General features: G+C 45.5%; 1 protein-coding gene across 7 annotated transcripts in view; it reads right to left on the reverse strand.

Moving 5' to 3' along the window:
* LOC147444375 (uncharacterized) overlaps positions 1 to 14909 on the reverse strand; it is a 103658-nt gene that overhangs the window by 57010 nt on the left and 31739 nt on the right. The window lies entirely within an intron of this gene.

The following is a 14909-nucleotide window of genomic DNA, read 5'->3' on the forward strand; positions in this document are numbered from 1 at the left end:
CATTACAATTCCAAGTCGCCATCCTCAATGTGGTCCCATAGGTCTCGCACCGTCATGTAGAGCGCCGCTTTACAATCACCACCCGACCATCTCTGTAAAAGGCCATCTTCCCCTTCTCCCTTGCCGCTTGAATCTCGAGCATTACTTCTCTCATATGCGCAAGTTGTGAGAGAGTGAGGTCATCGCCTAAGAAAATACCTGTCTTCTTGAGAGTAGGTCTCTTCCTCAAGAATTCCTTCTTCTCTTCCAATGAAGGGAAGCGTAGTATGAGAGCTCTTTCCTTTGAAGATTCTCCGGGGCCCTCACTCTTCTTGCCCACTCTCCATGCCTTTGTGTGTGAAGGCTTCTCCACCCCCATCATTGATGTGAGGCTTGTGACCTCTTTTTCCACATTGTTTATGTCCTTGAGGCCGGTTACCCTCACATGTAGAGCCCGCACCCTCCTTCTTTGTTCCTCTTCGAGGGTCATGTTGATAAGAGTGGGTGTACAAGGAGCTTCCTTACCTTTCCCTTTCTTGGCAACCTCAATCCATTTTTCGGCCTCCTCTACTTTCTTTTGCGTTTCGGATATGACCGCGGCCCATGACTTCTTCTCCTCATTGATGTTGTCAATTTCTTCCCTCAAAGAGGGCTGAAATTCCCCCTCTTCAAGCCCATTTTTTGACCGTGTTTCCAACACTTCTTTGTGGAGGTCCAAAATGCTATTCTCCAACGTGGCGATCTTGTTGAGAAGATGATCCTTCTCGTCCTTCCACCTCTTCTCCTTTTCTTCATTTTCTCGGAGGAAAACGGTCTTCGCGTTCCTCCAATCTTCCATCTCTTTTCTCCATGCTTTCATTTCCAATTCAATGATGGAAATTCATTTGGAGTGAAGCATATATTTGAGTTTGCTTGTTGCCAAGGTGAGGTTGGGGATGACATGAGAGAGAGAGAGAGAGAGAGAGAGAGAGAGAGAGAGAGAGAGAGAGGATTGATGTTTCTAAAGTGCAGAAAATGCAGCAAACCCTAAAACGCAGATCTGTCCAACAACCCCCACAAAAACAAAAAAAAAAAAAAAAGTTCGCGAACCCTAAAATATAGGTCGCGAGCACTAAAAACAGGTCGCGAACCCTAAAATACAGCAGCGAACCCTAAACGAAAGCATGGTAAAGAGAGAGAGAGATGGCGTGATGTGTGAGAGAGAGAGAGAGAGAGAGAGAGAGAGAGAGAGAGAGAAAATGAAATGAAATGAAATGTTATATTAACGTCTTCAAAAGGCCAGAATGACCTATGAGACCAAACTGATACAAAAGTGGTGAATCTGTTACAATGTCTGTACCTTAATACTAAAGTACTAAGTGTGAAAAGTGTGAAATAAAAAAACAAAATACAAAGTATTAAATAAACTTCTTAGGAGCATTCTGGGTGTCTGGCTAGAATGCTTCTAATCCTTTGTTGTAGTCTCCTCCGGTGAAGTGTGCTTCTGCATCTCGGTCGTGGTCGTCTCGATTTCCTAAGCTCAATCGCCCTGTCAATGAGGGTGCCTTTGGTATGAATGTGGGTACTCCTTTGTGCTGGCTGCTGGCCTCTTGCTTCTCCTTCCACTCCTGCTTCTCTCGAACCGAAGAAATCTGTGATCTGCCTCTGAGGCTGTAGTGCTCTTTGTCTTCTCATTAGATTATCCCTGTGCCGATGTAGTTCCAGTAGGTACAAGCCTAAGCATCTTTGATCTTGGTATTGCATGACTCTATCAAGAGGTCCAAAGCCTTCTTTAAATAGGCAATGGAAGCGACCACGTATCTCATAGTATATGGTGCAGTGGCATATGTAGTGTAATTCTGTCTCCGGCTCCATTCCGCATAACTTGCAAATTCTGCTCTCAGGTGGGATTCCCCTAAATCTGCCAAATTCAATTTCCAACTGGTGTGAGGATGTACGAATCTGACCAATAGCACATCTCAAACCATGAGACAGGTGGGTATCCATGTAGCTCGGGCGAATCACAAATCCATCTTCAGATAGCTGTAGGAAGTTTTCATTGTAGTCGGCCATCTTCGTGCCCAATTCTTGTGTAGGGTCTACCCATGTCCTCTTAGTATCCAACTGTATAAGATCCTGACGGATGATTTTATTAATCTCCGTTCCTGTAATTGCCAGTGATGGAGCCTCAAGAGAGTATTGGAAGGACGGTAATCTTTCCATACTGAACCCGTGTCTCTGAAACCACGAGGACAGTTGCACATACCAGCATGATGTATCCCCTTTCATTGCTAATTGTCGAGAGGATTCGAGGGCCAATCTAGTATATCGGCAATTATTTGTATCCCACAAACCATGTATAAAGGACACTGATCTGGTAAGAGCTTCAATTTTATCGGAGGGGCGACAGGTTCCGCTCGGGTAATCGCGTGTGGTACGGAGGCCTTGGCTCTAATCATTCGGGAAATCATAGATACCAAAGGTCTCTCCATTGACTTCCAATTATCCTGATCCACAGATGGTCCCCAAATCTGGACCCCATAAAGCATAGCCGAAGCCACCATAGTATCAAAGAGCCAAAGTTTGGTTCGTGGTTCCTGAAACTGCACTTGTGAACACATCCTCTCCAACCCTCCCAAGGCCGCACAGGCTCTGGACAATCTAGCATCCGCTGCTTTCTTAAGAGTAAACTTCGGTCTTGCAAATACCACACCAAGGTATGTGTATGCATCTGTGTACTCTACTGTATCCTGGCCATATGCAAATGTAGGTGCTGAACTCCTAACCCACTGCGGTGTGGTGTTAAAACACCATAACTTTGGTTTTACCTAAGTTTACCAACAATCCACTGTCCTCCGCGAATTTATGTAATGCATCTAGCTGCCTCTGCATTCCATCTGGTGATTCTGCTAGCTATACAATATCATCTTCATACAACAACAAAGGGATCCATGACCCTGCAAGTTGAGCACCTCTGTCACCCTCTCTATCAATGTAATCTGATACCTCATCTATGTACATACCAAATAAAGTAGGGGACAGTGGGCATCCCTGCTTTACTCCAACGGTGGAATGAACAATGTCGGAATCCCCTTCTGGAGTACGTACATAACCAGTTACTGACCCGTATAAGGCCATGATTCCCCAAATAATCTCTTTGGGGACCCCTAACTCTTGCATCCTGCGCATCAATCTGGCCCTTGGTACTGTATCAAAAGCTTTCCGGAAATCCACAAAGCAACAATACATCCTTCTCCCGCTCGCTCTTCCTTCCTCAATAATGGCTCTGAGCGTAAGAATATGATCTAAAGTAGAATAACCCCTCCTGAATCCAGCTTGTCCTGTTGCCCTTATGCCCTCATTCTCTACCCATCTACTCAATTTTTGTTCAAGAATGGATGCTTACAGTCGGGTCAATGTGTGACCTACCATAATGGTACGGTAGTTCCCGGGTATCATAGGATCCCCTGACTTGAAAATAGGTACGATAGTAGATAATTTCCAAGATTCAGGTAATCCTTCACACATGACCCGATTAACAGACGAGCAAGGACTTCTGAAAGTAGATCCCTGGCATGGATCAGATGTTCTGCTACTAAACCCTCATGATCATATGCTCTTCTTGTCTTCATCTTATCAATGGCTTTTTTCACCATTTCCGAAGTAAAGAAAGTACTAGTAGCAGGGCATGGCTCTAGCGGATCTCGTAATGGAGGCTGTCCAGATACCATATATAATGATGTTACATACTGACCCCAAATCTCAGGAGAGGTAATCGTCGGAGGCGGTGAGTGCTCGTGAAATAAGCGCCAGGCCTCATGTGAGTCCTGACTCAAGAAGAGCTGATATAAATCCTTCTCCAATTTGGCTAAAAATGCCCTTTTCTTGCGACGTACTGTACGTCGAAGAGCAATCCGAGACTGCTTATATGTGATGATCCCAAGTGTAAGCTCTTTCTGGACCTGGGTTCTCGTCTCTCTGCATTCCTCGTCATACCAATTGTTTTGAGGCATGTTCCCAGATCCTCTCTTCTGATCAGGTTGAGTATGTGGGTATGCCTCTTGTGCTGCTCCATGTATTATCTCTGTCAATTGAGAAGTAATCTCCTCTACAGTATATATTGGCTTGGCTTCCCACATCCTATTATAGATCTTTGCCACATAGACTGAATCGGTCTCTGGCGTGAAAGTATATCTTGTGTGTGTCTTCTTCCTTTGTACTTGAGAGGCCTTGTATTGGAAGGAGATTGATAAGGTCAAGAGAGTATGATCCACTGCAATCCCAACCGGTCTGGGTCCCACCTTAAAGTCCTCGATACTAGAAATAAAGCTTGGTGAAGTCATGACAGAATCCACTGTTCTGGCCCCATGCCTGTGCGGGAAGCATGTGAATCCCCCAGATAGAGGGAAATTCTCTAGACCATTAAGTATGGCCAAACCATGTATAGTTGCCATCTCCATGAGATGTCTCCCATATTCAATGTGTTCTTTATCCTGTGAGTTTCTAGTAAGCCCCCTCTGTGATAAATCCACTTCTCTGAGCATTTCCTCAGAAGTATCATAGAATACTGCTTGAGAGTTGGCCGTTCTGGCATTAAAGTCTCCTAAGAGAACGATGTCTCCATCTCTAGAGAACTCCCATATGTCATTATTCAATATGGAGAAAGGGGACTGTCCTTTAGGTGAGGAGTAGACTGATGTACTTGGAGGGAAGTAGCATATAGCGATATATAGAAATCTACTTGTCTCGGCTCTCATTCTCACCCACATATACCTTGCTTGCTCATCCTTCCTGATAATCTGTAGTAGTGGTTTCAGCTCCTCTTTAAATAAGACTGCTACTCCTCCTGAACCCAGGCTACCCCGTAGAGATCTCTTGTCTGGTCGACAAGCTGTTTCCCATAAATAACCCTTCACATGTGGCATACGCTGTCCCGGTATCTGGTGTCTCTGAGTAGAAAACTATGTCTCTGTCCCTAAAGCTGTCTTCAAAGGCACCTGCATCTAGCCTATATGATCCATTACAATTCCACGCCGCTATCCGGAGCATCGCCCCATAGGTCTCGCACCGTCATGCTGGGCACTTTTCCAGAACCACTACTTTCCCTCCTCTATAAAAGGCGATTTTCCCCTTTTCTCTTGCTGCCCTGATCTCTGGAATCAACTCTTGCATGTGTGCCAATGTAAGGTCATCTCCCAAGAAAATACCGGTTTTCTTAAGAGTTGGCCTCTTCTTTAGAAATTCTTTCCTTATTTCTATATTCGGGAAGCGGAGAATAAGTGCCCTATCCTTTACGTTTCCCTTCTCATCGATTCCTTTCTTGCCCACTCTCCATGCACTTGTGTGAGTAGGCTCTGTGATGCCCATGCGTTGTAGCAGTTCCTTCACTTCTTCATCTGAATTCTCTTTGTCTTTGACTCCTGTGATCCGCACATGCAGAGCCCGATTCTTCCTTTTCTGCTCTTCCTCAATGGTCATATTAATAATGGTGGAGGTAGGTGTGGTCTCGGGCATCTGGACCTTCCCTTTCTTCGCATCCTCAATCCATTTCTCTACTTCATCAACCTTTTCTTGTGTCTTAAAAAGACGTTCCGCCCATGAAGATGCCGTTTTCGATTTCTGTTCATCTCCTTCCCGTAGAGCTTTCATCTGATCCTTCATGTCCTCGAGCTCCTTCAGCACCGAAGGTTGGTCGTCTCCCTTCTCCTTGGTTGCAGATTTGCAAGCTGCAAGTTCTCCTTTTAGCTCCTCGATTATTGCATCTTTTTCCCCCATGTGCTTTTCCATATTTGTTCTCCATGCTTTAAAACTTGCTACTGCGTCATCGAGTTTCTTTTGCATAACGCATTCTATTACATTTACTTCGGCCTTGATTAGGTTTCGTAATTCCGTTTTCAAGATCTAAATCTCCTCATTCTGTATCCCCCGGATCTCTCTCCTTAGTTCTCTCATCATGTCTCCATACATGGAGTTCCTGTAGCTCTCAGCGTTCGCGTGCATTTCCTTCCTGATATCATCCCTCATATAGTTTAGCTCTGATTTGAGCATCACTTGGACCTTCTCCATCATTAGCTCATCATGTATCCTGGAGGTTTTCCCCACTCGTAAGGATCCTGGTGATAGTACAGTATCTCTGTTTCTCCGTTTAAATGTAGCTGTTGTTTTTTTTGGGGTGGTGTAGCTATCTACACCCGACCCTTCTCCTTCGGCAGGCGGATCCATCGAACCCGAGCCACAAATGTGGGGTAGGGTACTAGGATGAGGGACTGAGAATAGGGCAAACTTAAAAGTTTATCGTAAAGCTTAAAAATCTTTAAACTTTAACGTAGGAGCTAATTGACTTTCTACGCGTAGATGAAGGGGGTACCGGGGCGTCCGTAGGACGGGACTTGCTACGCGTAGAGGAGCTTGCAGAGAGAGCGTGTGTGCGTACGATCAGAGAGAGAAAGAGAACTGGAAACAGTGGCATCCTTTTTGCGCAAAGAGTGAGGGCGCCTGTCGCTGCTATCAGCACCTGCTTGTGCGCTCCTGTCAACAACACCACCCTCTCTCACCTGCTGTCCCCGGCAACCACAGCTGCCCCATCTGCAACCGTACGTGGCCGACCACAAGCAGCTGGAGCCTGCTGCTCCTATCTTTGTTGTTGCCAACGAAGTTGCCCGCTGTCGTCTTCCTCAACGACTCAGCTCGTGACCTGCTTGCCTTTTTGAGAGAGACCTCGATGCAGTAAAGGTTGCTTCCTGTCCGAATCTTCTTGTTGCGTACTCGTGCTGAGGCTGAGGCCTACGCGTAGCAAACCTTACGCCCTGGTGTTGAGGCTCCTTCTACGCGAGCAAGCCTACGCGTAGCAAACCTTGCGCGCGCGCGAGAGAGAGAGAGAGAGAGAGAGAGAGAGAGAGAGAGAGAGAGAGAGAGAGAGAGAGAGCATTGAAACAAAAATGATGCCTTGGAAATTAACAAATCCTTGGCTTGAGCCAGGATTTCCAAACTCAATACAAAAGAGAGAGAGAGAGAGAGAGAGAGAGAGAGAGAGAGAGAGAGCACTGCATGTCGAGTCTCAATCACCCTCAAGGCCCCCCTTGCTCTGTTGCCAAAGCAAGTACTTGCTTTATTACTTGCACAAATGCTATTACAATGGTCCTAAATGATGAATGCTAACGAGTACTTGGTGAATCTACTTGGACTGCTGAGATGCTGATGGGTACTTGTGGTGGATATTTGGTACTGACGGTGCTTGATGTAGATGTTGGGTACTGTGAGGCTAAGTACTGAATGCTGAAACACTAGGGAACTTAGCATGGATCTGCTACTTCGGGACTGATCTACTAATCTTGATGATGCTGAAAACTGAAAACGCTGAAGGGCGGATGGCTGAAATTACTAACCCTAGTGTATCTGCTGGGATGCTGATGGATATGGGCATGTAGAAGGGAAAACACTGATGCTTGTGGCTGGCTGAAAACGCTTATGGCTGATTGGTGTTGGCGATGATGAGGCTGCTGAAATCGCTGGGATGCTCAAGGTAAACCGCTGAAGTTCATGGGCTGAAAACGCTGGAGTTCATGGGTCCTTGTACTACGGTGCTGCGGGGTACTTGTGCTGGTACTGGTTTTTTTGTTTCTTGCTTTTGGAGGTGACCCCCCATGTCCTTTAAGTAGCCAAGCAAAGCTGGGTCGGGCAGCCACTAATCCAGCCCCACGATTTTGAAAAACAACTGCTTACAAAGTCACTTACTAATATTAACATCTTAAGGGAATGTTCACGCACCTAAATGCTGAAATGATTGTACTGTGCAAGAGAGGGTTCCATGTCCCTACCAACTGTGCTCCTCTATCACCATCCCTCTCAATGTAATCAGCAACCTCATCCACACACATGCCAAATAGTGTAGGAGATAGTGGGCAGCCCTGTTTCACCCCATTAGTGGAGTGAACCAAATGATAAATCCCCTCTGGAGTGCGTACATGCCCCACTACTTGTATAGAGCCATGATCCCCCAAATCAACTCTTTGGGTACCCCCATCTCTGGCAGTTTGTGCAGCAATCTAGCTATGGGCACTGAATCAAAGGCTTTGCGAAAATCCACAAAGCAACAATAGAGCCATCTCCCACGTGATCTCCCCTCCTCAATAATGGCACCTCTCCTAAAACCCGATTGTTCGGCTGCCCATACACCCTCTCTCTCTCTGCCCATTTACTCAATTGTTGCTCAAGGATGGATGCGTACAACCCTGCCAATCTGTGTCCAATCATGATAGTGCGGTAGGTCCCATGCTCCATAGGGTCCCTTGACTTGAAGATAGGTACGATAGTGGAAAACTCCAAGTATCAGGTAGGCCCTCACACATGGCACAGTTGAACATCACTGCTAGAGACTCTACAAGAAAATCTCTGGCATGTATAAAATGCTCTGCTACCAGGCCATCGTGATCATATGCTCTCCTAGTCTTCATCCTATCAATAGCTTTCTTTACCATCTCGGAGGTAAAAAAGGCACGTGTGTGGGCATGGCTCTGGCGGATCTGGAAGAGGTGTATCCAGTGGAAGAGAGAGAGAGAGAGAGAGAGAGAGAGAGAGAGAGTCTCCTGAACCAATCAACCTTGGCAATGAATAACTGGATGTATAATACAATGGAGGCAAGGGATTGCATATATACCAACCTCAATAAATTGCCCTACCCAGACTTTGACAAATAAGGAAAATAAATACCTAAAAGACAAAAAAAATAATGGGTTCACATTGGGCAGTTCACTTGAGATGCCAAAACTCACCCGCTCTGCAACTCATAGTGGACATAAATAGTGAGACCAAGTTGTTGAAGAAGCTACCATGGACACCCCACAATAGAGGTACCTTCCACTGGATACACTTTGGCGGATTTGCTACCCTCAACTTTGTTCCTTAGAAGAATGCCATCTTGAGCATCGGTTGCCTTTAGACTGTAGACCACACTACGTCTAAGATTCCCCATTCGTGAACTGTAAACACATCACGTCCAAAAAACTCCAAGATAAAGAATTGTGGAACACATCCTGTCCATGATCAAACCAACAACAATAGATTGGTGCACTCATCCATAGTGTTTTAGATACGTCTGATTGGTTCCTTGCCAGATGCATGTACCTTGAACTCTGACCCACCAGTTTAAACATCGGTAGCTTGAACTCCAACACAAGGGTCCAAATTAATTATACGAGTACTTCTTGCCCCTCTCTACCACTCACAAGCCTCTCTCTGGCTGAAGCTAGTGGCGGCACCGATCTCCATGTGACTAGAAGGCGGGAGTCCGAGCTAGTGTAGTCACCACCACACCAGTAGCCTCTTTACTGTCCTTCCCTGATTCACTATCACTGCTTTCCTCATGATGCTTGTTGTTACCTTTGTCCTTTGTAGAGCCTTATCTTTGCCTTTGGATCTGCAATCTTTAGCCAAATGACCACGCTTTCCACAATTGTAACAACGGTTCTTGATCTTTTTTCTGGAATCCGAAGCAACAAGTGCTTCCACACCTTTCTCAAAAATCTGAATTTTGCCTTGAGTTATCAATACGACTTCCACCTCAATGAGAAAAGAGCTAAGATCATCAAATTCAAGCTTTTCCTCCGTGATTTGTAGCCGAAGTGTCCTAGACACCATTTCGTACGCCTCATGCAATGTCGTGAGAACCAAAGCAGCTAACTGCGTAATTGTCAGTGCACTTTAGCCTTCAGAAGAAATAAATACATGGAACTTCCTCGTGGAAACTGGATGGCAAATAATTGCCCAAGAAGGGTGACTGCTCGCATCATAAAATCTCGATCAAACATTCCAATGAGCTTGAACCACATTTTGTTGGCAGTCTTCAAAGTCTGAATGGTTGTGGAGAAATGTCCTTTGTAAGAGGTTCCGCAATGACCGACATTGCCGTCGCATTAACAGCATCCCAATCGACACACGATTTGAGATACTCGTACCTGTTGTTAGGATCCCTTGTAGGACGGAGCTCCGAGCTGTCGACAATATCCCATAAGCCTTTCCGTGAGAACGGAGTCGCATGATCAAATTCCAATGAGTGTAGTTATTGCCATTCAATCTGTCGTTGGCACTCGAGTAGGGGGGGGGGGCATGTTGAAGTTGCAAAAACTGGTAGTAAATGCCTTCTCGCACTCCAAAAGCCACAAAATCTCCAAGAAGTTCCCCAAACTCGTTCTCAAGCCGTGCCAAAAGAGGGCTCTCTATAGCCTCCTATCTCCTCGCTTCTTCCAAGCCGCTCCACACCCTCTGCACAGAGAGCTCCACACGAAGTGGGCTCCACTCTTTGAATTCTCCCAAGCTGCTGCACAAAAAGGTGCTTTGATGCCCCTCTCTTAAGATCCAATCTCCTCGCCTCCAAGTTGCTCCTCACGGCACTCGACACAACCCTTGCTAGATCTCCAAGCCTCTCTAGGTGTTGGCCACTATCAGCGTTTTAAAACGCTCAGTAGGCACTCATTGAGTGAAGCAAGGTCCAAGTGGTGGGGGAGTTAGTGCCAACAGACGGCGTTTCAAAACGTTGTAGGGCGTCATTGTTGCCTTGGGGGGGAGCCTCTATCGCTGTCAATCGTTAGCACAGAAGCTAGCGTTTTAAAACGCAAGCTTTGGTGGGTCTCGAACTGGTTAACGGGGGGGGGGGGGGGGGGGGGGGGGTGTTCTCCACAGCGGCAAGAGGAGGTAGCATTTAAAAACGCTACCGCAGGAGAAGATGGTCGCCAACGAGGGTGCGACAAAGTAGAGGGGAGTCCACAGGTGGTCTGCGTTTCAAAACGCAAGCTGCAGCAGCGTCGGTGCATTTTCAGATGCCGCATAGGGAGATGGAAAATGCCAAGGCAGCGAGGTGGTGGGGGTTAATGGCGCCTGCGATGAGGGAGAGAAAACACTTCACAGGTTCTCTTCACAGGTGCAACTCCTCCTCTGCCAAGGCTCTGATACCATGTCAAAGTCGACGATGCGGAAGCGTAGAGACCAAGGGGGGGGGGGGGGGGAGAGAGAGAGAGAGAGAGAGAGAGAGAGAGTCTTCTGAACCAATCAACCTTGGCAATGAATAACTGGATGTAAAATACAATGGAGGCAAGGGGTTGCATATATACCAACCTCAATAAATTGCCCTACCCAAACTTTGACAAATAAGTAAAATAAATACCTAAAAGCCAAAATAAATAATGGATTCACATTGGGCAATTCACTTGAGATGCCAAAACTCTAACACGTAGTCAGGGCTGATTTACAAGAAGGAACCCGAGAACACACCTCTTCTGTGTGTAGGATTGGAAGAGAGGCTTCTCCGCGAAGAGATCTCTTCCGGAAAGTTGCTTTTTGAGAATCGAGTTTCGTTCCGAATGCCAAGACTTCAAAGATAACGATTTCATGTTTTGATCTCTGAGTGTTTGTTTGTAGGAACACTTCCTCTTCGCAAGGGAGTAGAAGCAGAGGAAGGCACAAGCCTCTACATGAGAAAAGCGCTCTAAGGACCTAGAGCCAGATCAACCGAAGAGTTTTGCACCCTTAGTCTGAAAGTAGATCGATGCATTTGAGAGTGGTAGACTCTCGAGTTAGATCCGGAAGTTGAGATTCCCAAGGAAGGACTTCGCATTCAGGAAAGCAGAGTTGCTACTAGAATTTCTATGAAGAGGACTCCGGGAACAGAGTCGGAAAAGAGTTGCAGGGATGCCAAGCCTTGAGTCTGGAAGGTGAGATCTATAGGCAAGAACCTTGGTTCTTGAAGATTCAGAATAAGGAAAGGAAGTTTTTTGGAATAGGGATTTGCCCTAGGAATAGGAGGTTGATGCGTCCGAGTACAATCGAGTCTGATTCTAGAACGAACGTGGTAATATGTTTGGTTCAAGTGCTTGTATAGACTTCTCCCCAGTAATAAAGGTACTCCTACGGTAGGGAACCAACCCATCTTGTGGTCCCCAATATTGTGTCGATCTTCTCACTCTTTCTCTATATCTCTCTCTATATCAATTGGCTTCAATATTAAGTGATAAATTCTACTTATCCGAGTATATTTTGTAGTGTTATGCGCTCCCATTTGTGACAGTGATATCAGAGCATGGTCTCCTCTCTTTTTCTGTAAAGGATGACGACTCTGGGAAGATACGGAAAGAACACATGACAAGCCAAGAGAGAAGCAAGATTGCCATACTTCAAGTCCTGCAAGAAAAGTTTGCAGAGTTGGAAAAACTTTTATCTTTGCAGGAAGTCAACAAGACTTGTAAATTCTCTGAGAAGGCAACAAGAGCATGATGCTCAAGACCTAGAAAATCTAAAAAGTGGAATGCTCGAGATCCTTCAGAACCGAGAAGCGAGCCGAATTCTTCAATTGCAATTTAGAGAAATCTCAAAGAACTTTCCTGTCATCCACAGTTTCACCTCATTCCTCTTTTTAAATACCCATGAACACCAAGTCTAGAACCATAGCCAAGAAATCCCGTCATTTCGGGAAGGACATGAAAAAGGTCTCTAGAGATGTTCCGAAAGCTACCACTTTCATTCAACAATTTGAAGTTGCCTTTGCAAACGGAAATATCTCAGAAGAGTCGAAGATGAGGCATGTGACCAAACACCTCAAGGGGATTGCGAGTACACCAAAGCTCTGCAAGGAATTCAAAACAACACTTGGATTCAATTCAAGAATTAATTTTCCGGGAAATTATTTTCCTCTACACTTTGAGAAAGGCAACAGAGAAGATTGGGATCGGTTTCCCCAAAAGGAGCATGAGCGAGATACTGATTATGTGAATAGGTACTGGTTCACTCTTTCAACAATGGCTCCATTCTTGAACCTCTCTGAGGAAGAAAAGATAATGAAGTTTAACGAAGGACTTTTACCCGAACTTCGTAGAAGCGTGCAAATATATCCGCAAGATACGTTGCAGCGGATGGTGGACTCAGCAATACAAGCTGAAAGTGTACACTCTAGTGTAAGAAGATCTAATCCCCACAGTGGGATTGGAGCCATTGAACAAGGAAACCATAAATTCTTGTTGCCTCTCCTCAAAGGATGCGTTGTTATCCGAAGGAAGTTATTGAACAAAAAGACTCTCAACTTTAAGTGAGGGGGCACATCTTTGATCAGAATTACATCTTTGAGGAACTCAAAGTGCGGTTTTCTCTTTTGCACGAGGTATACATGTCTAACCAAAACCGATCACTCTTGAGTTTTTATGAGAGTAGGATCAAGTTGGAACATTGTTTTATGTGATGAACTGGTTTGCTTAACCATCCAGAAGGTCATTAATTGATCTGGTATCCATTAGTTTTATGTGATGAACTGGTTTGCTCAACCATTCGGAAGGTCACTAATTGATCTTCAACCATTCGGAAGGTCACTAATTGATCTGGTATCCGGTAGTTCTCGAACAGATTACCTGCCTACTGCGGGTAGGACATTACGAAGGAACTATTCTGAGATTTCAAGCAAAGAAAGAGCTTTCACTAAGCTTGAGTACCCTATGAGCTCATACCCCCTACCCATTAAGGGAAGATATGGTAGTGCTTTTCGCACAAGTGAATGAACACTCTCTCTGTGAGGGAAGGAGCAAGAGCCGGCTACGACCTGTGCTCGTGGAATTCAAAATTTGAAATCCGAGTTTACTTGATGAGCGGATTGGCTCTCAGATCGAGTCGAGGGATCATCACATTGAGCGTTTTTTCTCTAAGGATCATGAGAAGGGAGAGAAATTTTCCGAGTTCACAAAAGCTCTAACACAACAGGAGTATTATGTACATCTTCAGGTGCATGGATAACACATGAAGATGCAAACCTTGTTGTCAAGGTGAGTCAATTACCATTCAATTTTTTTTCTACTAACTAGAATGATGTAAGCCAACTTCCTTTCCAAGAAGTGGAATGGCATTTGAGATACCTCTCTTGAATGCCCTTTTGATAATATTCCGACATGAGAATCTCTATGTGAGATGTGTTCGGTCGATCTGAGTTTCTCTACTGACAAGAGATTTTCTCATGGCCATTGATCATCGAGTACACTATGTGGTTTGACCACTCAAATAGCAAGCTATGGTTGTAGCTGTCACCTGCGCATCTAACCCTATGTGCAGGTGGACAAGCTACTTCATGACAAGGGTTCAGATTAGCTTAGGAAGTGTTATAGCACTTTTGCGAGTCTGTTCGCAGACCGTGCATGTCCAGGCACTTAGAGTAGATGCATATCCTCTGGTTGCACACAGCATGATCATCAGATTACCATCTGAACCCTTCAAGAGCATTTTTACAGTGCACAGACCTATTTTCCCTATTTTAGCCATTTTTCACTTATTATTAATAAGTGACTTTGTTGGGAAACTAGGTAGGGCAATTTGACCATGCAGGTATATAAGAAAAGCTAGCGCTAGTGTTTTCTGGCAGAAGAGGCAGCAGGGACCAGGTGTCCAACAGTGCACCTTCTCAACAAGACCCCCGGCAGGAAACCTAGCGTTTTCAGCCACCAAGAGCTAGCGTTTTCTTCAAGTGCACATCAGCCCCAGCGTTTTGCAGTTGTAGATCAGCCTGGCGACAGCAGATCCCTTAGCGTTTTTGCAACCAGACATCAGATCAGCCCTAGCGTTTTTGAACAACAATTCAGCCTAGCATTTTGCAGTTCCTCAACGACAAGTACCATATTTACATCAACGTTTTGCATTTTCAGCGACTAGATTCCGCACCGTAGCCCCCAAACCTCGCAGATCTCACCTTCCCGCAACAGATCCTCGTCACACGGTCAGATCAACTAGCGTTTGCAGATTCAGCCTGCTATTCGCAGATTTCAGCATCTGCGTTTTCATTGCGTCGTCGTCGCATCGTCGTCATCATCGTCGTCACCGACATAGAGTCAGAATTCAGCAAATACAAGATTTGCAGATTTCAGCCCTTAGCATTTTCAGATTTCAGCCCGTCTCGTCGTCGTCCTCATCGACATCGACATCGTCGGCAA

The sequence above is a fragment of the Adiantum capillus-veneris genome, chromosome 13, assembly GCF_014529385.1.
Source record: "Adiantum capillus-veneris isolate H3 chromosome 13, ASM1452938v2, whole genome shotgun sequence".
In the NCBI taxonomy this organism is placed as follows: domain Eukaryota; kingdom Viridiplantae; phylum Streptophyta; class Polypodiopsida; order Polypodiales; family Pteridaceae; genus Adiantum; species Adiantum capillus-veneris.